This window comes from Callorhinus ursinus, unplaced genomic scaffold (genome assembly GCF_003265705.2).
Source record: "Callorhinus ursinus isolate GAN/ISIS: 27379988/994484 unplaced genomic scaffold, GSC_fseal_2.0 scaffold4, whole genome shotgun sequence".
In the NCBI taxonomy this organism is placed as follows: Eukaryota; Metazoa; Chordata; class Mammalia; order Carnivora; family Otariidae; genus Callorhinus; species Callorhinus ursinus.
The window spans coordinates 92386566-92414351 of NW_027397066.1; the positions used below are offsets into that span (position 1 = coordinate 92386566).

General features: G+C 38.3%; 1 protein-coding gene across 7 annotated transcripts in view; it reads left to right on the forward strand.

Moving 5' to 3' along the window:
* The first annotated feature begins 4577 nt into the window (after positions 1–4577).
* Positions 4578–27786, forward strand: part of ALPK1 (alpha kinase 1) — a 119674-nt gene continuing 96465 nt past the window's right edge. For 4 of the 7 annotated variants that reach the window (XM_025874057.2, XM_025874062.2, XM_073892114.1 and 1 more), the window contains exons 1-2: positions 4581–4730; positions 8883–9006. The gene's annotated coding sequence lies outside the window, so the exon portion shown is untranslated. The other 3 variants (XM_073892112.1, XM_025874060.2, XM_073892113.1) reach the window with 3 other exon arrangements.

Here is a 27786-nt window from a genome sequence, read left to right on the forward strand (position 1 = left end):
TTTTGAGGATGGTGAGACCTTGGAGCTGAATGCCAAAGATGAGTTTAAGATCTGTAAAATGTGATTTTTTAAAACTTTCTTTTGTAATGCTTGTAGTTGGGAGGTGTGGAAATTTAATTATGGAAAAAAAGAAACTGTGCCGTTTTTGTAATGGTGGCTGGCACACTTTGGTGATTTAGTGGCAAATAGATTTCCCAGCAGCCTTTATTGATTGTACTAACTGTAAGGCTGCTGGGAGGTGGAGTCCATTGGGCTGATAAGCTCTGCTTGCCATTTTGGTATCTCACTCCTTAGTTCAATAGACTGGCTTAGGTCCTTCTCATTCTCCACCTCTCAGTCCAAATAAAGCTTTTTTTCCTGGAAAAAAAAAAAAAAAAGAAGGAGTAGAAGACAGAGAAGAGAGGAGGGAGGACCAAGCTAGCCGTGACTAAGGTCAAACTGGCCCACTTACTTCAGAGCTTGGAAATCTACCTGCCAATTCTGGTAGGTGTCAGATGGAAGCCACTTATCTGACTGGATTCTGACCCTGAAAGGCAGGACAGTTGCTCATTTGCAGGTCAGTTTCATTGACAATAAAATGACATTACTACTTGCTGCTTTCCCGTCTGATAAAGAGATACTGTGAGGGATTAAGTTTTGACCTCTCAGAGTTAGTCAGGTATAATCAGGAACTGTAAGCCTGGGGAAGGAAGAGTACAACTACATGTGAGGCCGATTCCTGTAAGGCTGCAATTTGGTTTGTTAATAATCAACATTTATTATCTCTTCTCTGGAGTGGAGGTAGCCAGAGTATCTTCTTTCAGCTGAAGAACATTAGACCGTGTGGAAGGTAAGATATGTAACTTGACCATACCGATAAATCTATACAATAAAATTATATTATCAGAATTGGCTTGGAGTTTCTGATCTCCGGCCTGTAAAATTAACTAAGATTTGAAAATGCTTTATAAGCTGCAAAGGACTGGTGTAGTAGATGTCATTAACAACTCTAATAAAGAAAATGCAACAATTGCCAAAATTTATGATGCTGAGTATTATTTCATTTTTCTGTTCCCTTTAAGTATTCCTAGGCTACCGATTTAGGAAGAGATTAAAAGGAACCCTTCAGAGAAACGGACACCCAAAAGTCAGGCTAGAATTGTTTTATCAAGACAAAACATAAGAAAACATAGGCAGGTATGTTGTTGATACAGAAAAGAGGGATTTACTGTTTGAAATATCAGTGATGAATTATTTAATGTGAAAATAACATAAAATGTCACCAATCTAATATATTTTTCCATGGGAAGATTCTCAAAAATAGTTTTTAGATACTTTCAGTAGCCTGTAATTAAGCAGATATACCTGTAAGCCTATTGTATTTAAGATCAAAAAGAGAGGAAGCTAATTTGTGGTAATACAATCACAACTTATAGGAAAAAAAAGTGTTGCTTGTTTGTGTTGCTTGCTAGTTATTGGGTCATATGAAATCCACCTTCTGTTCAATGCACTCTAAGCCCCTTGGATACACACTCATTTACGCTCCACTGCCCAGCTCAGATGCTCAGATTTGGGGTAACTCAGCTCAGGAGTGCCTCATTTCACGACTGATGCTTTCTATCAACCCGTGAAAATACTCAGAATTACTTGAGATATCTCATTTAACTCTTTTTCCATTATTCTCTAAATGGGAGACAAGTGGAAGCCTGAAGTGTTGGGATTGGGACAAAGGAAAGCTAGTGTGGACTTCTCTTCCTCCTCCCTATTGCTGGAGTCAAGTGACTGCAATTAAAATGAACAACTTAGATTTATGTGGAAAGATCTGCCAGATGCACTACTAAAGAAAAAACCAAAGTGCTGAACAAAGATGCTGCCATTTGTAGAAAAAACAAAAACAAAAACCCTGTCTGTAAATGAATGAAATATCTGCAAAGAAATCCAATTAATCTAACGATTAATCTGAGAAAAAGAATTTGGGAGAGAGAATGCAGAAGATCCATGTCGGGAGATATTTTTCATTATGTACTTTTTCAAATGTTTGAATTTTGTCTCATTTGCAGGCATTGTAGTTACACCCCCCCCCAAAAAAACAGCTTTTAAAAGAAGAGCCAAGTAAGAGAAGTCTCCCAAGAGTCAGGCTTCAGTGCCCTAATGCCTCTATTTCTCATAAGATGGGAGACTGCAATAGAATTCAGGTTCCCAAGAGAGTGGTCAGATGGTGAGGTGAATATTAGAGCCTGCGAAGGCAGGGCACGGGAAGGTAGAGGAGGAGGAGGAGTCAACCTATTTGGGGCCATCTGCTCTGGCCCTCCTTGGAGGCAGTTGTGGGAAAGTTCTGTGGTAGCAGAATTCTAAGATAGCCCACAACATACCCACCCACTGGTGCATGCAATTTATATAACTTCCTCCCCTCGAGTGTGAGCAGAACCTGCGAATATGATGGGATATCACCTCCTATGACTAGGTTTCTAATCAATTGTCTTTGAGATAATCCAAAGGGAAATTATCTAGCTGGGCTGGACCTAATCACATAAATCCTTAAAAGGGACTGAGCCCTTCAGGAAGGCAGAGACATATGCCCATGTTGGCCAGCAACTGCCTATGGAGACCATGTGGCAAGGAACTACTGGTGGTATCTAGGAGCTAAGAGTGGTCCCCAGCCAACAGCTAGCAAGAAAATGGTGACCTGAGTCCTACAACTAGAATTCTGCCAGCAATCTGAATGAGACTTGAAGGAGACCCCAAGCCTCAGATTTGAATTGCAGCATTCTCAACTATAACGTGCCCAGACCTCTGACTGATGGAAACATAGAAATAATAGATGGGTGCTGGGCTTTTTTGCTTGTTTTTGTATATCATAGAACTTTTATTATTTTTTCTGCTAAATTTTTAAATATTATATAGCATCCATATTTTAGTTATGATACTATTTACAGACATTTAAAATGCATCTTCATGGGGCTCCTGGATGGCTCAGTCAGTTGGGCGCCCATTCTTGACTTTGGCTCAGGTCTCAGTCTCAGGATCATGAGATGGAGCAATGAGTAAGTCTCCTCGCTGAGCAGGGAATCTGCTTGTCCTTCTTCCTCCCCCTGCTTGTGTGCATGTGTACACGCATGCTCTCTCTCTCTCTAAAAAAATAAATAAATAAAACCTTTTAAAAAATAAATAAAATAAAATGCATCTTCATTTACAAATATTTTATATTTTGTCTATAGAACAGATAATTTAGTGGGTGCTGCTTTATGCTGCTAAATTTGTGGTAATTTTTTAATGCAACAATAGAACACTAATAGAGTTTTTTTGTTAGAGGATCTCAGTGGATTATGAGAGTCCCCAATAGATCTTGCCCTGATAACCCATTATGAGATCTAGAGGCTTTGTAAGCAGCAAAAAAAAAGGGCCAATTTGGAGGGGAGGTGCATTATTTCTACCTATCACATGTCCTCCAAACCAAATAACTTAATCTTTCCCTTGTTGAATCTAAATTGTATCATATAGTACTTCTCACTGGTGTAAGTTTTAGGAATAAAAAATTACTGAATTTCCTATTTTTTTAGGAAAAAAGTAAAACAAAACCCAAAAGCCTCCCCCTCCTTTAATATTACATTTATGTATTCACATTGTAGTTGTTAGTGCTTCTTCATTAATTTTTAAAATCCAAGAAATCACTAGCATCCTAACAAATAACGTTTTATACTACTAATGAGGGATCAGAAGCTATACATTAGTTAATTTATAACACAATAATTTTTTTCTCATTAAAAAAATAGAAAACATTGCCTTAGAGAAATGCCATACCTGGAATAAGCTATCCGTCTATCCTCTATCTCTAGTTTTTTCTTTATGTTTACCATAATTGTGCTGTCAACTAAGTGCATAATTCTGGGGGGAAAGTTCCAGAATAACATTCTGGCCATTAACCCCATAGAAATATCACTATTCCTTGCTGTTTGTGGCCCTCAAGTTTATTATATAATTAATTATATGATATAATAAAAGGGTAAAGTTAGTCTTGAGATCATCTTGCTCCAACCCTGAAGCAACTTCAGAAGTATAACCCCTTCTGAACATAGGCTCCATGTGCATATTTTATGTAATCCAGGCTTAGATGGAAAGATTCTCTTTCTACTCTACTTATTTATCTTACGTTTCAGGATTTAAAAATATTCCATCTGCTTTCTGCCAGCACTTCACTGAATTTGTTCTTGTTAAAGCTATCTTTGACCTACTTGCCAAGCCAGTGGACACTTTTCTGTTCTCATCCTTTGTCACTTCTTGGCACCGTTTAGTACTGTTGACCACTCTCACTTTGAAAGAGAGTCCTAACATGAGTTTGTCTTTTGATAATAGATCAAAAACAATGTTCATTGTTTCTTACTGATATTCTTTTTCCTTGACCCTCAGGGGACTGACTCCCCATCCTGACTTCATTCAAATAAGGAGTTTCCTTGCACTTTGTTTAAAAGAGGAAACTTCTCTGTAATAATACAACTCCCAGAATACCTCTCACCAAAACCATCCCTAAAGGGGTGTGTCTTATGGTGGAAAACTGCTGAAAGTCCCCGAGTTGAATTACACAATCAGATTCTGAGACAGTGAGACTCTGTTCTCTTTTAAATTTCTACTTCCTGAAACCGAGGCTGTTTATGAGAAACAGTGTATTTCAGGGAAATTGTCCTAAAATTAACCTTTTTCAGAGTTAGATTTGCTGGCCTTTAAAAGTGTTTATCCTCTTCTTCGAGACAAAGGTGAGTATCAGCCTTTAAATGACAAAACACAGTAGATGTGGGTACAAAAGATGGCATAATGTATAAGAAGGTATTTTTTTTTAACTGTGTGACCTTATTTCTACTTCCTGATCTTGTCTACGTTTAAATAACTTTAAAGCTCAGAGAATACTCGCACTTCTGAAAAACGGCACAGAAAGGGAGTGACGGTTGGGAAGGGGAAGGAACAGTAAACTTAGGTTACTGGGAAAGGAGAAAAGGAACCTGTTTTTTAGAAGGTTTTCATAACAACGTCCTTATGTCAGGGAGCTTGCTATTGAACATCTGACTTTGTCACTGAATTGAGATGTTTGATTAAAGCATTAAAAGAGGTGGGATTGGGGTGGCTGGATGGCTCAGTGGGTTAAGCATCTGTCTTTAGCTCAGGTCATGATCTCAGGGTACTGGGATCAAGCCCCACATCGGGATCCTTGCTCAGCGGGTGCCTGCTTCCTCTCTCTCCCTCTGTTTGCCCCTCCCCCTGCTTGTGCTTGCTCTCTCCCTCTCTCTCTCTCTCTCTGTCAAATAAATAAATAAAATCTTTATAAACAAAAAAAAAGGTGGTAAATTAAAAAAAAAAGAGGTGGGATTACTTACATGAAAAATTAACCCTGGGACTTTTGCCTGGAGTATATAGGTAATCATAACAGAAACCATCACTTGTGCAATGACCTCAGTGATTTTGCCAGGAAACAGATATGAGTGGAGAATTACTCTTTTCGTTTGGGAAGAACTGACAGGAATTCTGGGTGTGGTGAAGCATTATGTAGACAGAAAGCATCTAGAAAAATTAAATTGCTTCATGCTTTATTCAAAGAGTCCTTTCACTAACAAATTTTATCATTTGAAATTAGGGCTCTGAACTACTTTGGAAAGCCACAGATTATGAGCTTTAGAATAGTCTGGGACTTGCAGGTGGGTGAGAGTGCAGGGGCAGGGTCAGAAAGGAGGGGGTTTATGTCACAATATAATGGCACCTCTGAATTATTTGTTTCTTATCTCCCTCTGCCTTTTCTTTTCTTTTTACTTAGTGCAGCTAGTACTCTTATGAGAAGTAATCTCTACTTCTGACTGATGCCTCATTGTTAAGAACAGTTTAAATTCCTTACACAAAATCACTGTTGCTGTTCAAGTCTATACATGATGCTTTAGCATAGTCTCCACGCTCCTTTGTTTCTCCTCTTTCCTCCTTGGCCTCAAATACATTTTGAGTATTGAACTATATAGAGCATTTGTAATTATACCACAGAATCTGTGCACCCCTGTAGATGCGATGTCCACAGATTGTACGTATGGTGAGCACAGTTTTGGGTAGGGCTGGGTATAGGTTCACTTACCACCTGAGAGACACACAAGACCTAAACAAATGCCAAGTCTATATCCAGTGACCAGAATAATTTACTTCTCTCTTTCCACCTCACCTTCCAAACTCTGTCATCCTGCAGCCTCAAGAGAAACAAAACACTTAAAAGTATTCTGGCAATAATTTACTCTCCACTTCAAATACCTTTTGAATCTGAGATGAAGGAATTCTCCAAGTTCTTCCCCAACAAGACACCAGAATTTGATAGTATCCTTCACTGGCATGAGTAATGTTAGGGTGGCTGGTGATGGGGGGCAGCGAAGAATTGCACAAAGAATAGAGCAACAGACAGGAGAGAGTTTATTCACTCTCCAAGGGAGGACAAGGGCCAGACATCAAGAGAGATGTTAGCCTGAGTTTCTGTTAGGTTGGGCTTTTTAAGGGGTTTTGAAGGATGTGAGAGGTTTGAAGGTGACATGACTTTTGGCCAGGTAGAATGGGAGGTGACAGGGCTTTTTAAGGGTTTTTGAAGGATATGAGAGGTTTGAAGGTGACATGACTCTTGGCCAGGTAGAACAGGAGGTGACAGGCTTCTCCAGGAGCTCTCTCCAGGGCTTGTCCAGGATGTGTGTTGTGATCAGGCCAGAGAAGAGTATGTTTTGTAGTTGGGGTCTATTTTCTGAGAATAAAGGGTACCATAACCTAGAAAAACAAAGAGCGAGGGCGAGGTATAAACACCTGTGAGTTTGGTCTGTAAGAATGGCTGGGGAGGGGGCTTTGAATAGATTCCTTTCAATTAAGAAGCCAATAATTACTTTAAACTTATATGTGTGTGTGTGTGTGTGTGTGTCTGTGTATTTTTTAAAGCCATATGTAAATCATGATGGATGTTATAAAATCTCACATAAAATAATACTGTGTAGTGAGCACACCTGACATGTTAAGCTCTAACAATCTCCCCTTAAGTCCTATGTGATCTAAGTTTGGGTTTAGAACCTGGAATTTTCTTTAAGAATAAGTGTTCATTTCAAAATATTTCTGAAACTCCATGGTTCCTCCCATTCCAAAAGAATTTCACTGACCCCTTTCCCTGAACACAGTACACATACTACTTTTACTGTCCCTTAATCCATTTCAGATGATGATGGCTTTTTAGCATAAAATGCTCATTGAAAATGCTTTCCTGAAATTTTAAGCACCTATGTTTTGGAGAATTTTAATGGGAATGTGTATTCAAACTTTTGATATAAACCCATGCCATATTTTTGTTATTGTATCTGTTGCCTCTCTATATGGGGGAGTCTGTTTCTTGTTATAGACAGTGACATCGATTTTTGCAGGATGTTGTGATTTTCTGTGTTTATAGAGTTCTGTGAGATAGACAAGTTTAAAAGTAAGAATATTGTCTGTTGCTATTATTCTCCTATGTCTAAGGAACAGAAAGAGATGATCATAGCTTTAATATCAGTTATATATTAATACAGTTTTCTCAAAGTATGGTGTACAAACGACTGATTTTAGGTGGCATGTGTCCAAACTTTGAAAATTTGAGTTTTATCCTTGGTTTAATGTGAATTAAAAATATAATTAGCTCGGGGCACCTAGGTGGCTCAGTCGGTTAAGCATCTGACTCTTGATTTCGGCTCAGGTCATGATCTCAGGGTCGTGGGATCAAGCCTGGTGTCAGGCTCTGCGCTCAGGGCAGAGTCTGCTTGCGATTCTCTCTCTCCTTCTCCCTATGCCCCTCCCCCTGCTTGCATGCACTCTCTCTAAATACGTAAATAAATACATAAATATTTTTTAAGACCAAATAATTAGCTCATAAAATTTATGACTTCATGGATATTATTGCTCAGGAGGATGTTAAGTAAAAAGAAAGTGAGGTGTTTACTACTGATTTTAAGGAAACAGGTAAATAAATACTCTTACAGGTAATACGCAGATATGGTAAAAATTGTGAAGGTGGAATGTAATTAGCTAAAGTTTTGGAAATATTGAACTACTGTGTTTGATAAGTGGATATTTTCTGAACCACTGCAGAAATTTGAACCTCACTGGTCCTTGGTTACACAGCTCAATTAATAATACAATCTGTTAAATTTCTTAATTATAGATACACAAAATAGTTGATAAAAATGCTTTATCATTTTATCATATCTTCAGTCCTCATGAATTGCCATAAAATTGAAGGGATGTAGAAGGTAACCAATATTTTTTGAAATAAGAATCAGAGAGAGGATAGGGGCTCCTGGGTGGCTCAGTCAGTTGGGCAACCAACTCTTGATTTCAGCTCAGGTCTTGATCTCAGGGTCATGGGATAGGCCCACAGCAGGCTCTGCACTCAGTGTGGAGCCTGCTTAGGATGCTCTCCCTCTCCCTCTACCCCTTCCCCAGCTCTCTCTCTGTCTCTCTCTCTAAAATAAATAAATCTAAAGAAAAAAATCATAGAGAGGATGAATCATCCCAGAGTAAGCACTGTAGTTCTCTTCTGCCTGTTTTACCCAGACACTGATATCTTTGAAGGGCAAAGAGGGGTGGTGTGGGCTAAAGGGTAGGAGAGGACGAGGGGACCATAAGCATCATCTGAGTCATTAATGTATCACGAAGTGTGCCAGTGGCTCTTAAAAAATAATCATATTGGTAATTTATTTTAGGAACTCCATTCTAGGGAGGATATAATTCTTAATATGGAGAAAATTCACAAAGATGTTTATCATAAAGGTATTTATGATAACAACGAATTGTAAGCATTCTAACGAAAGGGAAAGGTTAAGCAAATTATAGTACAGTAGTCCCTCTTTTATCCATGGTTTTGCTTTCCACGGTTTCAGTTATCTGCAGTCAGCCACCACCAGAAGCAGATGATTTTCTTTCTGACATTTTGTCACATGCCTGCATCATTCACCTGACTTCATCTCCTCACATAGGCATTTTATCGGCTCACATCACCACATGGTGAGTACAGCACAGGCTCACATCACCACACGGTGAGTACACCACAGGCATATCTCATTTTATTGTGATTGCGTTATTGCACTTTATGGATACTGAGGTTTTTACGAACTGAAGGTTTGCGGCAACCCTGCGTGGAGCAAGTTTGTCCGCGCTGTTTTCCCAACAACAGTCGCTCACTTCGTGTCTCAGTGTTACATTTTGGTAATTCCTCAATGTTTCAAACTTTGTCATTGTTATGTTTGCTATGGTGATCTGTCATGAGTGATTGCAACTTATTGAAAGCTCAGATGATGATTAGCATTTTCTAGCAATAAAGTATTTTTTCATTAAGGTATGTACATTTTTTAGACATAATGCTATTCCGCACTTAATAGACTAAAGCATAGTGTAAACATAATTTTATATGCACTGGGAAACCAAAAAGTTCATTTGACTCGCTTTATTGCAATATTCACTTTTTTATGGTAGTCTAGAACTGAACCTGAAATATCTTCAAAGTATGCCTGTACATGGGCGCCTGGGTGGCTCAGTCGTTAAGCGTCTGCCTTCGGGTCAGGTCATAATCCCAGGGTCCTGGGATGGAGCCCCACGTTGGACTCCCTGCTCAGCAGGGAGCCTGCTTCTCCCATTCCTTTGACTCATGCTCTCTCTCTCTCTCTCTCACTATCTCTGTCACTATTTCTCTCTCTCTCGCTCTCAAAAAAAAAAAGGTATGCCTATACAATATGTTATTTTGAGAGAGAGATACCACATTCACATATGTTTGATTACAGTATATTGTTATAACTTTTATTTTATTTTATTATTGTTGCTAATCTCTTCCTGTGCTTAATTTATAAATTAAACTTTATGTATGTATATATAGGAAAAAATATGGTATATATAGGGTTCAATATGGCTTCAGGCATCCATGGTCTTGGAATGTATCACCCAAGGATTAGGGGGGAGGGCCTACTGTATATCTGTAAGACAAGATGGAGAATAGTACCAGCATAGAAAATGCTGAGTGAAAAACAGAGTCAGGGTCAATTAACTATTATACTTACAACTATGCAATACATATATAAAATATAGATATAGAAAGATATAAATTCACAAATATTCTAAAAGTGGTTGTTGTCTTACAGTGATAGATTAATTGTTCCTTTTCCTTTTCTCTTTGTCTGTATAGGTAATGTATTTTTATATTGACTTTTTATATTACTATATAACATACTTATATTACTTCTTGACAAAACTAATAGAATGTGTTAAATAAAACTATGCTGCTGTCTAGTAAATACAACTGTGCAGTCTTTGGAAGATAAATCTTACCTTTTCTTTATTTGGCATACAAATAACTAGGTATTTGAAAACGAGAGGATTGAGTCTCAGTGCTAGAGTGAATAGGCATAGCAGAGTCAGAGAACATAGACAGAAATACCAATTGAAACACTTACGCTCAGTTGACTTTTCTTGCATTGATTGCTTCAGTATCAATCATGGTTTTTACTGCAGTCAACTTACTCTTGTTTTGAAGAAAGGAAAAAAGGAGGGGAAGAGGAATTGGAACTTTAAATGATATATATGCTAATAGTTTCCTAATTATCTCATTCTTTTGAATTCCCATAACCTGGATTCATACATTTATGTCTATACGTGTTGTACTTAACATTCATTTTTGCCATTCTTTGCATATACTCCTATTGCACCTCAAAGTATATTGTGTCATCGGCTTGCCCGAAAACTTTGCTTAGAATCTTAACCTTAGCACATCTAGTTACTGTGATACATTCCCCATGAGTGCACTGTAACCACTGAAAAATATGCAAAATTTTCAACAAAAGTCTTGTCCGTACATAAGTGTTTTTCTTTTTTATAAAAAAAAATGCTTAGCTCCTCATCACATGTCCTTTTATTTGACCACTTCTTCAAAATGACTTAATCTCTGATTTTAGTTTGGATGCTGCCGGTCATCATTTTCCAAGATAACCGTATTCCTACCCAGAAATTTGCTTCCCTAAATCCTGCCCTGAGTTATTGTGAGGGATAATAAAATGTGAGTGAATAGCATCTCTTCTGAGATATTACTCAATCAGGTCTGATTCACATCTCTAAAAGTTGCTGGTTCTTTAATAAGAAACATTTGAATCCCTTTGAGCCCAGATTCCCTGCCACCCCATACCTCCCCTCTTCCCCAGTGGGCAAGAGAAACAGGTAGGAGGACACCAGGAACTAGGTGGAGCTTCTAAAGGCACAGCTTGCCAGGCAGCTGAGAAGCAGACAGAAACACCCCTACCCAGTTAATTTCAGGCTGCAGGCTCCAGCCTCTTAATGTCAATGTAGCAAAGCATTCATCTTTGTAGCTCTCCTTGGGGACTTCTTGAGACATATTCTTTAAATATATTTCCACTCAATAAAATGACCTCTCATTACTTTATTCGGATCCAAAGGTCACTTTTAGACTTCATTTTTCTCTCTCTTTGCAATTTTGACACTGTTGACTTCTGCAAATTTTCTTTTTTGGTTTCCATATCACTGTGCATTTCTGACTTTTCTCCTACTTCTCTGGCTGCACTTCACTTTTATATTCTCTTTCTCTGTCCACATCAGATACTACATTGTGCTCTCTGCCTCCTCTCTCTTCTGCTGCGTGTTCGCATCGGATGAATGCCTGTTGCTGCACTTATACCGGTTTATACAAAGGCCCTGTAGTTCTTCTTCCAGAGTTCTGGAATCTTACATCCAAGTGTAAACCTCTATTACTAAATATCTCTATTCTGCATCCTACAGGCATTTCACATCGAAAATTTTCAACCCTGGGCTCATTTACCCCCTCCATCAGTATTTTTTATATTGATATCTGGCACTAAAAGCCATGTATTTGCTCAAGCTAAACATCTGGGCTCTTCTAGACCCCTTATTTCTTTACCAACAATATCTAATCAATTTTGAAGTGAAATTGATTCCATTTCTTAAGTATCTTTGGAAACTACCCATATCTACCTATTCTTGGTTCAGGCCCTCAAGCTCTCACAGCATGTCCTGATCTCCTTAGCCTCTAGCCTTTGTCCTGTTGGATTAGATATTTCCCAGGACCCAGAGCATTCTTCTACCCCAGAACTTTTTTGCAGTAACCATTTTTTTTAAACTAAGACTATATCTTTTATCTCTGAATTCCCATTACCTTGCCCAATCCATGACATGTTGTAGATACCCAATATGGATTTGCTAAGTAAGTGAAATTTAATGGATTCCTACTTTTCTGCCCTATTTCTTTTGTTTAAATGAGACTTACCACAGCTTAAAGTTCCCTGGCTTACAAAGGACATAATTTTTCCCCAGAATTAAATAAAAAAATAAATCCATCGGGTGCCTGGGTGGCTCAGATGGTTAACCATCTGCCTTCGGCTCGGGTCATGATCCCAGGGTGCTGGGATCGAGTCCCGCATTGGGCTCCCTGCTCCTTGGGAGCCTGCTTCTCCCTCTCCCTCTCTCTCTCTCTCTCTCTGCCTCTCATGAATAAATAAATAAAAATAAAATAAAATAAATCCGTGAACTCAACACTTGAAGAATCGCATCCACTTTTCCACACATATATAATGATACCTACTCAACTAGACACAGTAGAAGGTTGAGACATTTGAGAGGTTTTGGACCCTCCCAAATGTGTCTTCTAATTTGGTATTGTTAAAAAAAATCCAATAATCGCTCTTTTGTGTGACATGACATACTTGCCAGATGAGATTTTCCTCATCTGTGTCTATAGTAGCTGCAGATGTGTCCGCCCTTCGAGGAGGTTCTGGCCCTACTCCAATCTCTTCCATCCTGCTATATTTGCATCATGCCTATCCTAGACACAATAGAGAGATCTTTTCCTAGGATAAGTTGTGATAAAGATTAACACTCACTGATGAAGTTTGGCTACTGGGATTAGTCATTTTGTGTTAGGTGAGATGTGGGGGGGGGGCAGAGTGATGAGAATGTCTAGCTCCAAAGTGAGGCTGAAAGAAAAACAGAAGATAATACATGCAGAAAGCATCCCTAAGTTAACCATAAGACATGAGTGAAAGGAAGTGCAACTAAAATATGTACAGTGTCACAATGTTTTGTTAAATCACTTCAGACTACACCTAGGCACCTCAATTGAGAGGCAAAAATCAAACTGCTCAATAATCATCAAGGAATACTTAGTTAAATTTTGAAAGCTTACACTTTAAAAAACTTTATTATAAATATGAAAATATATATGTATATAATAAAAAACTTATATAAACATTTAACTTTGCAGAGAAACAATGATATCAAAATGTTTATAGTGCTTATTTCTTAGTGGGACTTCAGGTAATTCTTATTTTCTTTTTTACCATGTTTTTTCTCCAAATTTTTAAATAACACCATTTTGTGCTCATTATAATGAAATGTTTCAAAAATCTAGATCTTTAAAAATACTTCAGAGGGGGTGTCTGGGTGGCTCAGATGGTTAAAAATACATCAGAGACCACTATGATACAATCTTCAAGGTTTTCATGACAAATACTTCCTAATGGAGCCGACTAGCAGACATCCAGTAGGCTGGTAATACCCTCACTTGCAAGCCAGAAGCCACTGTGTATGAAAAAGCAAGTTATAGTGAAAGAAAAGAAAAGCACTAATTATTATGAATATAGATTTCAGAAGTCTTACAGTATCTCAACACAGTCATTCCCCAAATCACAGTTGTCAAAGAAAAGCTTTTTAGACCACAGCTGTACATGCACAAAGTGTGAAAGGCTGAGTGAACATGAGGGAATTAGGGAGTTCCCCCTGGCCAAGTTTTCTCCAAAAGATGTATCCCTTCAAGAAAAAAAAAAAAAGGGTGGGGGAAACAAACCATAAGAGACTCTTAATGGTCGAGAACAAACTGAGGGTTGATGAAAGGAGATGGGTGGAAGGATGGACTAGATGAGTGATGTGTATTAAGGAGGGCACTTGTTACAGTGAACACTGAGAATTGTATGTAAGTGATGAATCATTGAATTCTGCTCCTGAAACCAATATTACACTATATGTTAACTAACTAGAATTTATATAAAAATTTGAAAAAATAAAGTATTCCTTCAGATCACCCTATCTGCTCCCATTCAGCCTTTTCTGAATGCACAGCTCATCTAAGAGCTGGCCTTTCATTTCACTTTCCTGGAAAGGTAGAATCATTAGCTGAGACTGATTTGGAGTTCAAAGTGGACATGTTGAGAATGTGATGCTTACTGGATATACAAGTACAGATATCCAATAAACAGCTGAAAATATGCATCTGAAAATTTCAAGAGAGAAGTTTGGACTGGAGATACAAAGTTGATGATTATCAGCCAATACATGATATTTACAACTATGAACTGAATGAGATCACCAAGGAGTGGATTTAAATGGGGAAGGGAAGAGGGCCAGAGACTGAGCCTTTGCACATTTCAACATTAAGGAGTCTAGGAGGAGGATGAACCAGCCAAAAAGGCTGAGAAAGAGAGGTCAGTAATGTAGGAAAACCAAGAGAGTGTAGTATCATGATGGGCAATAGAGAAGGGAGGGTCTGTGTCACATGCTGTTGATAGGTGAACAAGGAAGAGGAGTGAGAATTGATCATTAGTTGTAGCAATGTAGAGTTCCCCAGTGATGTTGACAAGGGCAGTTTCAGTGGAGTGATGCAGCAGAAGTCTGACTGAAGTGCATTTAAGAGAGAATGGGAAGAGATAGGTTGAAAGCTCGAGTAGGAGCAAATCTTTCAAGGAACTTTGCTGCAAAGGGCAATAGCTATGGATGAAAGTGAAGTCAAGAGACTTCTCTTCTAAGATGGGAGAAATAGTGGCATGTTTGTAAACTGATCAGAATGAGCCCATGGAGAGCAAAAACTCAGAAGAGAAGAGAAAAATGCAGCACTGAGTTTGAGTAGGAAGAAAGGTGGAATTATTGTTTGAATGGAGTGACTGCTATAGGTAAGAGAACGGGTGACTCATCTCTGAAAGCAAATGGGAGGGCAAAATATGGGGTGTAGCTGCTGTTAGGTTGGTAGAGGTAGGTGGAGTCTGTGGAAGTCCTCTCCTGATTGCTGAGAGTGAGGGTAGAGGAGGAAGGGAGAGAAAATTTGAAAGAGGGTCCTAAGAGAGTGGAAGGTGGATGGACCTGATAATCAAAGTGTGATTGCCTGGCAGCATGAATAGCATCATTGAGTTTCAGAATCAGAAATTTAAGATGAGATCAGGGGAGCATGGTTATTTTTTTCCCTCAGTGTTGTTCAGCTGTGTAAATGTTGGATTTAACTAGAGTTGTGATTTGGACATGCACATATTGAAAACAAGGGAGTCAAAGGTGTATGCATGTGGTGATTATCGTGGTTGACCATGGAAATTAAACTGGGTAAAGGGAGGAGAGAGGACCTCAAGGGAGTGTGGGTCCATAGAGAGGTGGTAGGATCAATGGATTATATAGGTCCCAGTGGGATTTTAGGATTGTTGGATTTGGGAGAATAAAAGGGGACAAGATGGATGGTAGTGGACAGAAAGTGGGATACATGAATTTCAGAGTATGAAAGAGTTGTGGTTTTTGTTAATAACAAAGTTTAGGCAGTATGACCTTGAAAGTGAATGCCTGAGGTTGAGTGAAGGACGAGATCTTCAGAAGAAAGGATTTCAAGAAACCAAGAGTCCCTGATAGCTAAATAACTATTGAAGTCTCCAAGAATAGGGGTTGTTTAGAGAGAATAACACGATCTAAATGCAGGATCTAAAATGTCCTAGGAGCTGGCAGTTGACACTAACAATGAGGGGCAGAGGGCGATGACATAAGATTCAAAGACTGAGAAAGGGGTATACAGATTAAACAAGGAAGACAAAAGCAAGGTCCAAAAATGGCAATGATGAGGAGGCTGGTCATTTGGAACAAGTGGTTCTGAGGCTTAGGAGCATAAGCTGCCCCTTGAGAGATTTTTCAAGGTAGTTAAAAATGTAAAGCACTATGAAGTGTAATGTATTGCTATTTCTAGCATATGAAAAAGTAGTAGTTACTGCAAACTCTTTTAGCAAAATATTTATATAAATAACCAGGAGGATTTCCTCTCTCTGGCAATCCCCAAAAGCAGTAAGTAGATTTTTTTTAAGTCACTGAGTGGAAGTTCAGAACTTCGAGGCAAGATATCATTCAGAAAAAACTTTTCAGCAAAGTCTCTTTATTTTCTGCATAACAAAATTGTCAGATATTACCACTCCTGATAATTTAGACCTCTGCTAGTAAGGTTTCTAAAACGTGTAAGGAGAGATTTGAAACCCCTACCTACCGCTATTTAAGGGGATGGGAGGAGAGATCTGTCCCCTGTTAAGCACTTTGGACAGGATCTGGTCTTCCTTGATTGGCATTTCCTTCCGTGTGTTTCTAAAGTGATGGACAGTGATGACCAATTGTAACTTCTCCACTCTCCTTTGGGACTCAGGAACGTGAGTTCCCTCTGTTCTCTTACCTGGATGTTTCAAGTAGCAATCATGCAACAATGCCTATGTATGCCATAATGCAGGAAATAATGGGTAGAGATTGTTCCTTATTCTATCGATTCTCTTCTTATAATAAAGTCCTCTGTGTTTAATATTTTTTTAAACTAGAAAGTTCTAAATTAGGAACAGATCAAAATCTATGAACACCAATTTTGGGTGTTTTCACATGAAGCTTTTGAATTAATTTCTTTTCCTAATTATATAGCTACACATAGTCATTGTAGAAATGAAAGGAAGGGGAAAATAATTGAAAAGTATTACTGAAAGCCAAGACTCTTAATATTTTTGCATATTTTTTTCTGATTATGTTTCAGTCACTTTTAAACATTGTGGTGAGGTGCACATAAAATTTGCCATCATACTCACTTCAAGTGTACAGTAAAGTGGTACTAATTTACATTCACACTGCTGTGCCTCCATCACTCCCATCTATCCATAGCATTCTTTTCATCTTGCAAGTCTGAAACTCTGTACCATCAAACAATAACTTCTCATTCCTCCCTTCCCTCTCCCCTTGCAATCACCATTCTACTTTCTGTCGCTACGAATTTGACAACTCGAGGTACCTCATGTAAGAAGAATCATGCAGTATTTGTCTTTTAGTGACTGACTTATTTCACTTTGTATAATGTCCTCAAATAGCATTTGTCAAAATTCCCTTTTTAAGGCTGGATAATATTGAATTGTATGTTTATACCACGTTTTGTTTATTCATCTGTTGATGGACGCCTAAATTCCTTCCACTTTTTGGCTACTATAAATAGTGCTGTTACGAACATGGTCCACAAATATCTCTGCAAGCTCCTGCTAACCGTTATTTTGGATGTTTTCTCAGAAGTGGGATTCCTGGATCATATGATAATTCTATTTTTAATTTTTTAAGGAAATACCACATGTTCCATAGCAGCTGTGCCATTTTATATTCTCACCAACAGTGTGCTAAGATTCCAATTTTTACACATCCTGGCCAATACTTTTCAATTTTCTGTTTTCTTTTTTTTTTTCACAGTAGCCATCCTTGTGGGTGTGAAGTGTTTTCTCATTGTGATTTTTTATTTGCATTCCCTAATTATTAGTGATGTTGAGCATCTTTTCATGTGCTTATTGACCATTTGTATATCTTCTTTTGAGAAATGTCTATTCAAGTCCTTTGCTATTTTCTAAATTATGTTGTTTGTATTTTTATTGTTGAGTGGTAGGAATTCTTTATATGTTCTGGATATTAACTCCTTATGAACTATATGATTGGCAAATATTTTTTCCATTCCATGGATTTCCTTTTCACTCTGTTTAACATGACCTTTGATGCACAGAAGTTTTTAAATTTTATGTAGTCTAATTTATTTGGGTTTTTGTTTGTTTGTTTGTTTGTTTGTTATCTGTGCCTTTGAGATCATATCTAAGAAATCGCTACAAAATTCAGTATCCTGAAGATTTTCCCCTGTTTTCTTCCAAGACTTTTATAGTTTTAGGCCCTATGTTTTTGAGTTACTTTTTGCTTATGGTGTAAGGTAAGGGTCCAACTTTATTCTTTTGCACATGGATATCCAGTTTTTCCAATGTCATTTATTGAAAAGATTGTCTTTTTCCCCCATTGAATGGTCTTGACATCCTTGTCAAAAATCATTTGACCATATATGTGAAGGTTTATTTCTGGGCTCTCTGTGCGAAATTCATTGGTCTGGATGTCTGTCTTTATGCCAGTACTACACTGTTTTGTTAAGTGTAGCTTTGTAGAAAGTTTTAGAATTAGGAAGTGCGAGATCTCCACCTTTGTTCTTCTTTTTCAAGATTGCTTGGGCTGTTCGCATTTTATGAGATTTCATATGAATTTTAGGATGGATTTTTTTCTATTTCTGGAAAAAACATCATTGATCTTCATTGACTTTTTTTTAACATAGCAGTTATCACACTTTGTGAACAACATTATATTCTGCCTTTCTTCCTTAACATTATATTTATCTTATTAAAAATAAACATTACTTCTTGGAGCACCTGGGTGGCTTAGTCAGTTAAATGACCGACTCTTGATTTCATCGACTCAGTCATGATCGATCTCAGGGCTCTGAGATCAAGCCCCATGTCTGGCTCTGCACTGGGTGTGGAGTCTGCTTAGGATTCTGTCTCTCCTTCTCCCTCTGCCCCTCCCCCTCCCCCTCTACACAAAAATAAAAAATAAATAAAAATAAATAAACATAACTTCTTTTAATTTAAACACTCGATAAACATACTTTACAATGACTACATAAAGGAAAACGTACAAATGGAAGTACAGCTGAAAGATTAGAAAATTTTTTACCTCAAATTATGCAACTTGGGTATACTTTAGATACTATAAACATAAAAATGAGAAAAATTTGATTCAAGATTGTAATTCTTACATTATTTTTGACCAACTACAATTCTGGAATTCATTTATTTACTCAGCAAACATTACTGAGTCTTTATAGTTTTTGAAGCCCTGAAAACCTAGATATAAAGTAGATCTGATTTTCACCCTCAGGGAAAGGGAACAAATACTAGAATTTAGTGAAAATCTAGTATGCGTCATGAGTTTTCACTTTCTATTTTAATGTTTGCACTAATCTTTTTTAAAAATATTTTATTTATTTGTCAGAGAGAAAGAGCATGCACACACAAGTAGGGGGAGCAGCAGAGAGAGAAGCAGGCTCCCCGCTGAGCAAGGAGCCTGACTCCGGGCTCGAACCCAGGACCTGAGCCAAAGGCAGATGCTTAACCAAGTGAGCCACCCAGGCGCCCCATTGTTTGCATTAATCTTATGGGGAAGTGATGTTAACCCCATTTAGAAATGGGAAAATAATGTTCATTTCAGAAAGGCTGAAACCACCTGTGGAGGTGACACAGAGAGTGAGTGGGAGGGCAGGGATACAGCTCAGGGCTGACTGCTTCCAAAGCTCCTGCCCTTTTCACTCTCCCGAATTGCCTTTTGGCACTTATGACCTAGGACAAGAAACAATACATATAGATAAATGTAACATGAGCAAAACACTGTTACAGTGATATTGTGCTGGGAAAGAGTCAACAAAGGCTTTAGAGAATTTTAAGACTTGCACACTGAGAATTTCATTAGCTACAATGGGGAGGGCAGCATTCGTGGATTCATCCATTCACAAACCTGCACTGAGCTTCTACTGTGTGCTAGTCACACCGCTAGCTCCAGTTGTGCCCTGAAGATCTGAGAGAGAATGAGTGTGACACTGACCACCCTCAGGAGCCAGTGTCTCGGGAGACAGGGAAGTAACTGATGAATGACAGAGCCCTGTGCCAAGCTCTGGCACGGAGTCAAATACAGAGTGCTGGGGGACAGGCTTCCAGTGTACTAAAAGCAAGTGCACAGTGGCAGAGCCTGTGCTGTACAACACGTATGCTGAGCACAACACACTGGACTCTCCATGCCAAGTTCAGATGCTTGCACTTCATCCGATAGGCAACAGCAAGCCAGCAGACATTTTTAAGCAGGGGAGTGACAAGGTTAAGTCTGCTTTTAAGAAGCTATCTGGCAATGTGTGAAGTACAGAGTGTGGAAACGTGGGAAGAGACGGGGGCCAAGAAAACCAGTCTGGAGTCTAAGGGTGCCAACTAAAGATGGAGAGGACCCGGTACAGGCAACAACAGAAAAGACTGAGGGAGTAGGGACCATATTTACAAGAAGAAGATGGCAGAATTCATGGACTGTAGGACGTATAGCGAGAATAAGTTAGGAGTCAAAAGAACAGCATAAACAAAAGCTTCAGGTCATACATATGTTCAGAACCACTGCATTGTTTACAAGTGAAGGACTCATTCAGCATTTCATAAATAGGTAATGAATGCTCTTTGAATTATCAGTATTCCTTTTATATATTTAGTCATTCTAAAATACTCTAATAGTGGGGCGCCTGGGTGGCTCAGTCGTTAAGCATCTGCCTTCAGCTCAGGTCATAATCCCAGGGTCCTGGGATGGAGCCCCGCATCGGGCTCCCTACTCAGTGGGAAGCCTGCTTCTCCCTCTCCCACTCCCCCTGCTCATGTTCCCTCACTCGCTGTGTCTCTCTCTGTCAAATAAATAAATAAAATCTTTAAAAAAAAGAAAAGTCTTTGAAAAATAAAATACTCTAATAGTTTAATAGATTTTTTCCTCCCAAGCAGTTTACACATAGCCTATGTTATTTATACTTTTAATTCTGTTAGCAAAGTCTTCCTACATAGATAGTATAAGTGAAATTTTTATCGTTGTTATATTGAAACATAGATTTTGAGAAAATGGATTAGTGAATTTTTTTTCTATAATGAAATTCAAAAGATTAATGGACTTTTTTCTGAAATGGGGTTCAGAAAAGATTATTGGTCAGGTAAATAATATGCAACCCTATTTTAATGTTTCACAAAAGTTTTCCATTTTCTTAGGTCATTACTAAGTCTTGTAATTTATTTGGTTCTTTTTTGTTCTGTAGAGCCACATTTATTTTCATTAATAAGCAAAATATACATCGCGTTAAAAGTGGAATCTCTTGTGCCTGTGCTGTTATGTGTGACCAGAAGAGGGCGGCAGTGAAGCACTAGAAAGAACGAGCAGGCCCTTAAATTGCAGAGACAGTTAAGACGATCCTGTAAATGACCTAAACATCTGTTGAGGCTGACATCTTAATTAATTGATTCACTTTCTGAGCTAGAGACTATGACGTAAACATTGTCACAGAATTTTCAGAACATCAAATGATGTCCTTATAATGCAATAGAGTAGTAAATTTGTGGGAATTTCCTTTAAGATTGATGACCATTTACAGATGTATTCTGAAAATTTTACATCAGTCTGAAGGGAAAAGATTAGAGAAAGGATTAAAAGTAAACATGTTGTTTCTTGTTAAAGAGTGTAGGGAGGGAATTTAATAGTTTACAAAGACAATAAAAGGAGTCTTTTTTTTTAAGGTTTTATTTATTTATTTGACAGAGACACAGTGAGAGAGGGAACACAAGCAGGGGGAATGGGAGAGGGAGAAGCAGGCTTCCCTCGGAGCAGGAAGGGCTCAATTCCAGGACCCTGAGATCATGACCTGAGCCGAAGGCAGACGCTTAATGACTGAGCCACCCAGGCGCCCCGGAATTTTATTTTCTTTGAACATTGCAGATACTCCTGAAATAAAAAGAAAAATTTCCAATTTATCAAATATATAGTAAGCAAAGCTTAGGATTAAGCAACTAAGAGAGGTTGCCCAGATTCAGTAAATATCTTCTTTTATAAACAATTACTAAAAAGAAATATTTTTTGAGTACCTCATATGCGCTAGGAATTATTCCAGGCTATAGAAGGGAACAAAACAGAGACATGGCCTGCCCTATTGGAGTATATATTATAGTGGGGAAGATAAACATTAAGCAAAACCCCAAATTAATTCATAGTTACAACTGAGAAAAAAATGGAAAGTAGTCTACCACAGGGCCCCAGGTAAATTAGTTTAGTTCGTTCTCAAAATTGGAAATTAAATAAAATTGAAAATAGGACTTAAGAACAACTCGTTTGAAGTTCTTAATACCTATTTATATTATGTATTTCCTTTAACAATAAATAAAATGGATAAGGGGGAATTTACATATTATTTAAAATAACACTGCAAAAGAGTATTTGGGTAGTTGATATACAACAATAAAACACTGCCAATTGAAGTGTCATAAAATGCCACAAACCTTCTCTGACTGCCCAGACTTGATTAAACACCATGTCAGGCGTCAGGCTGGCCCCAGCTGCAACTGAGAATTTGTCCTCACTCGATCCACTCTAAATCCAGGTCCCAAACCTGGAAAACACTTGTGTAAATAGAATCCCCTACCTCCTCTTTTTCATTCATCTTCATTGGCATCTCTGACATCCTGGATTCCCAGTTTGCCCAAGCTATGAGCCCACTTGTAGGCTCTCCAGGCTCTCTCTGAGCCTGGACCCCTTGGCTCAAAAATCTATAGTTTTAAAGTCACCTTCGACTTTTGTTATATTCCTTCCCTCCACTGTATACACTTTCCAGATGTGGATTGACTGAGACAGCCCCTCAGCTGACTCTGATGGGATCCATTACTGATGAACCATGGCTGGGCCCTCACTGATTCTTCTATTCATCCTTAACTGACTGTCTTTCTAATTCTCTACGGCCCCTGTTTCAATTCAGGATCCCCCTTTTCAAGCTGAACTCATTCCTGCCACCCTGCCTCCCGGAACTCCATCTGTTTGACTTAGGACACTGGGTTATCCATGGTGAACTCTCAAGTTTTCTCCTTCCCTTCTACCTCAGAGAGACACTGTTCTACCTTGTATCTAAGCCTACTCCTTCTGACTTCTTAAACCAACCCCTTTTTAACTTCTTTTATGATTTTTCTCATTCATATTCCCTCTCATCTTTTTTTTTTCTTTTCTTTCTTTCTTTCTTTCTTTCTTTCTTTCTTTCTTTCTTTCTTTCTTTCTTTCTTTCTTTCTTTCTTTCTTTCTTTGCCTTCTGACATCTTCTTGGCCTACACACATGTTCAAATCTAATGATTCTTATGAAATGTTCATTTCCCCTGAGACTGTATTCCATCTTTCTCCTTCCCTTAACAGCAGTGCTTCTCAAAGTAGTAGTCTGTATTTATGCCTTTCACTTCCTTGTTTAACACTTGTCCATCCATTTCTTCTGGTCTGCCCTCTTCTGAAATGTCTACTTACATGATCAACGAGAACTTTCCAATCACCTGATCTAGTCATCTCTTCCTAGTGGCTATTCTGGGGCTTCTTGTGGAACTTGTTGCCCAGTGTCATGTCTCCACTCTTCTTGGTTCTCACATTTCTAGCTGTTTCATTGGAGGCCATTATTTCACTATCTGGCTCCCAGGTAGAGGCATTCTCTAGAAGGCCATGTCTCCTTTATATCCTACCTTTGCTTCTTTTAATCTAGTGCAATGGCTTCTATTATTGCCCACCCCCATGTGGATGAACCCCAAATTCCTCTCCAGTCCTAATCTCTCTCCTTAGTTTGACTCACATTTCCCACCTCTTATAGAGAGCTTCATTTCTCTACAAGATTCATGGGTACATCAAACAGAACTGATCTGAACTCATCATCTCTTGGTGGTGCTCCATGCACCATGGACTACCTACCTGCTAACTCTAATCATGATCTGCAAGGTCCTTCTGTGCTTTTCCTCTTGCTGTGTTCCCATCCCAACCCATCCCAAATGCATTTCAATGCATCTCTTTGTACCACTTTCCTTGTTCCCTAGACCCTGCTTCTCCCATTTTCTCCATTTGTTGGAGTCCTACCCATCCTTCAGTTTAGCTCATATTTGGCCTTCTTAAACAAACACTAACTTAACTCTCCCCTTCCCCGTTTTTCATCCATTCTTTGCTTGGAAGTCAACTATACCTGTTTCCCCTCACTCTTGTATTTGAGATACACATTTATGTTTGTCATCTCCATTAAACCCTGAGGCCTAAAAGTGCTGGGACTGTGCCTTATTTATCTTTATATCTCCTGCAGGACCTGACACATAGCAGAAACCCTAGAAATTTTGGCTAATTTGAATTGTTGGGAGGAAAGTGTCACAAACCTTAAATTTTTTTTCAAGATTTTATTTATTTATTTGACAGAGAGATAGAGAGCACAAGTAGGCAGGATGGCAGGCAGAGGGAGAGGGAGAAGCAGGCTCTCCTCTAAGCAGGGAGCCTGACACGAGGCTTGATCCCAGGACCCTGAGATCATGACCTTAGCTGAAGGCAGATGCTTAACTGACTGAGCCACCTAGGTGCCCCACAAATTTTAATTTTTTAAAGAATTGTGAAGAACATAAAATTTGTAATATGCAGACTATGAATTTGGGAGACTATAGGAAGTAAAAAAAAAGAATTTACATCAAATATGGTTGACATTTTTGTCTCTGACCTATTTCAGCTAAGGCAGATTTTTAGAGGATTACATAAAATTTCACTTTGTAAGGGCATTTTTTAGGAGTGATGAAATTCTTGGAAATTAAGATTAAGTTTCAGGCTCTGGGATTTTATTTTACTCTCTTTAAAGTTAATAAATTGGCCTGCTACTGTTTCATGGATGCTGGCAAAAGACATGAGACTCTTGGGTCAAAGACAGAGGACTTTATTATTCAAGAGCACAGCAAATAGCATGAGCATCACATAGACATCAGTTTCTCATGTCCTCCAAGTTGCAAAGGAGTGATACTGAACAGTCCACGTGGATGTGGGTGGGTTTGTGTTGCAACCAACAAACATGGATCTTGAGGAAGCCTCTGCTTTTATAGCAAACCTGTTCTTGTTCCAGAGGGAGATATTACCTCACTCCTCAAGGTTGCTACAAATACAAATCTGATTAATTGCCCAGGAGAGGAGAAATTGGGTGGATATTCTTGACACACTCAGCAAGAACTTGCAGAGATGCCCACAGCCCATGATGGATTGCCTCCCCCAAAAACATTCTGTGAGAATAAGACTTTTGGTTATCTGGTGCATCAGAGGGACTTAATAAATATTTGTTGAATCAAATTAATTAATTAGTGAGAAGAAAGGGAACCACTGAGGAATTAAAAATGCAAATAGAGTGAATCCCTGAGGGAACCATTCTAGATTTCAGATCTGATTAAGAGGAAAAGTCAGAAGAGGAATGAGAACTAAGACTGCATGGCTTAATAACAAATAAAATTTCTAAAAACTTTACCTCATGGGAAGTGAGAAGGCCTCATAAACAAAGCAATCAGATTAAGTCTAAACAACCTAAGAAAATGCCTGTAGCTTGCTATTAGTATTACAGTAACTACAGTTCTTTACATCTGCAGTGTTTTGCCACACACTAAACCTCATTAAAAGTTCAGATACTATACTCATTTGGGAATTATTGGCACACATTTCTTAAAATAGTAAATTCAACTATGAATCATTATGCTAATGAATTTGATCAGAATTAAATACTCGCTTCAAAAGTTGCAGTCAAACAAATGAAATATCTTAACCTCTCAAGATTATTTTTTTAAATTGAAGAATAATTAACATTCAGCATTATATTAGTTTCAGGTGTACAACATATTGATTCAACAATTCTACACATTCCTTAGCACTCCCCACAATACATGTAGCCACCATCTATCACCATACAAAGTGATTACAATATCATTGACTAAATTCCCTATACCGTACTTTTCATCTCTATGACTCGTTTATTCTATAACTGGAAGTTTGTACCTCTTAATTCCATTTATCTATTTTGCTCATCCCCCCCACCCACCTCCCCTCTAGCAAACACCAGTTTTTTCTCTGTATTTAAGAGTTTGTTTTTTGTTTGTTTTTTCATTTGTTTTGTTTTTTCTGGATTACACATATAAGTGAAATCATTGGGTATTTGTCTTTTTTTTATCTTTTTCACTTAGCATAATACCTTCTAGGTCCATCTATGTTGTTGCAATTGGCAAGATCTCATTCTTTTTTATGGCTGAGTAATGTTCTGTCGTAGATGCCACACCTTCTTTATCCATTCATCTACTGATGGACACGGGTGGCTTCTATATCTTGGCTATTGTAAATATTGCTGCCAATAGACATAGGGATACATATATCTTTATGCATTAGTGTTTTCATTTTCTATAGGTAAATACCCAGTAGTGAATTACTGGATCACATGTTATTTCTATTTTTAATTTTTTGAAAAACCTCCATGCTATTTTCTACAGTAGTTACACCAATTTACATTCCCACCAACAGCGCCCAAGGGGTCCCTTTTCTTCACATCCTCATCAATACTTGTTATTTCTTGTCTTTTTGATCCTAGCCATTCTGGCTGGTATGAGGTGGTATCTCATTGTGGTTTGATTTGCATTTTCCTGATGATTAATGATGTTGAGCATCTTTTCATGTGTCTGTTGGTCAACAGTATGTCTTCTTCGGAAAAATGTCTGTTTAGGATCTCTTCCCATTTTTTAACTGGTTTGGATTTTTTGGTGTTGAGTTGTATAGTTCTTTATATATTTTGGATATTAACCCCTTATCAGATATATCATTTACAAATATCTTTTCTCATTCACTAGGTTGTTTTGTGCTAAGATTTTGTCTTTAACTAAGGATGCTGAGACTGAGTTAGTTTCTGTTGAGGATTTGAATCAGGAGGTCATGTAAAGCCATGGTAAGTGAATCAGATAAGGATGGTCTATAGAGAAGAATAAAACAGACCTTGTCTGTTCTGTTTGCCTCTATACCCTTACGACCTGGCATGGTACCTGATAATATAGTAGGCTCCCAGTAAGTCTTGGTGGAATGAATAAAACAGACTCTGGATAGGGGGAGAGAGAGAGAAGGAGATTACCTTTGCTTCCAACAGCTTTCCATTCCTGACTGTAATCCCTCATGAGGACTATCTGCATTTCCTATCCTTATGTCCATGAGAGATCCCTGTGTGTATCCAATAAATCCCCCTTTATGCTAAAGCTAGTTTGGGTGTGTTATGTTCCTTACAGCTAAATTAAACCTAAGAATCTCTTAATATAAGGTTCCCAATCATTAGACTTTAAAGTCTTCTTGTCCCCAGGGAGCTATGGTTCCTCATGCAAACCAGAAATCTTGATGACTTGTCCAGAAATTACTGAATTCCAGAAGTAGGCATGCCTCCCCTTTGCTTAAGCGAACCTCACATTTTTGGGACAGGGAAAAGAATAGAAACTCAAATTCACCTGAAAATAAAGAAATTACCTCCAAAAATAAAGCTTGATGGTCTTCTTTAAAAAAGCAACTTCTCAGGGCACCTGGCTGGCTCAGTCAGAGAAGCATGTGACTTTTGATCTTGGGGTCTTGGATTTGAGCCCCATATTGGGTGTAGAGATTACTAAAAAAATTATAAAAATTTAAAAAAATTGCAACCTCTGAAGAAAAACTCCAGAAACTCCAACTTGAAGATCCTTTTGGAGAGAGGGCCAGGCCTTAGGCATTGTTGATTGAACATGACTTATTTAAGGTCCACAGGGAAGATTAGGCATGATCTGGAGACACTTGCCAACCTAAGCTCCAGGAGGAGGAGTAGCAGGTCACAGCTTCACCTCGACTTCTGGAATGCTGTTAGACTAAACTTGGTGATGCAGGAGACTTCTTTGCAGTTTCTGGTTGTACTCTTGATTCTTGTGCAGCATGCAGAGAAGAAAGGTCATTCTTTCCTGCTCACTAAAGTAGCAGGGAAACAATATCTATTTGGGAGGGCACATATAAACCTCTAAAGGGAGAGAGGGGTAGTTGAAAAAAGCCACAGGTAATCATTCTAAGTTTGAAAAATAG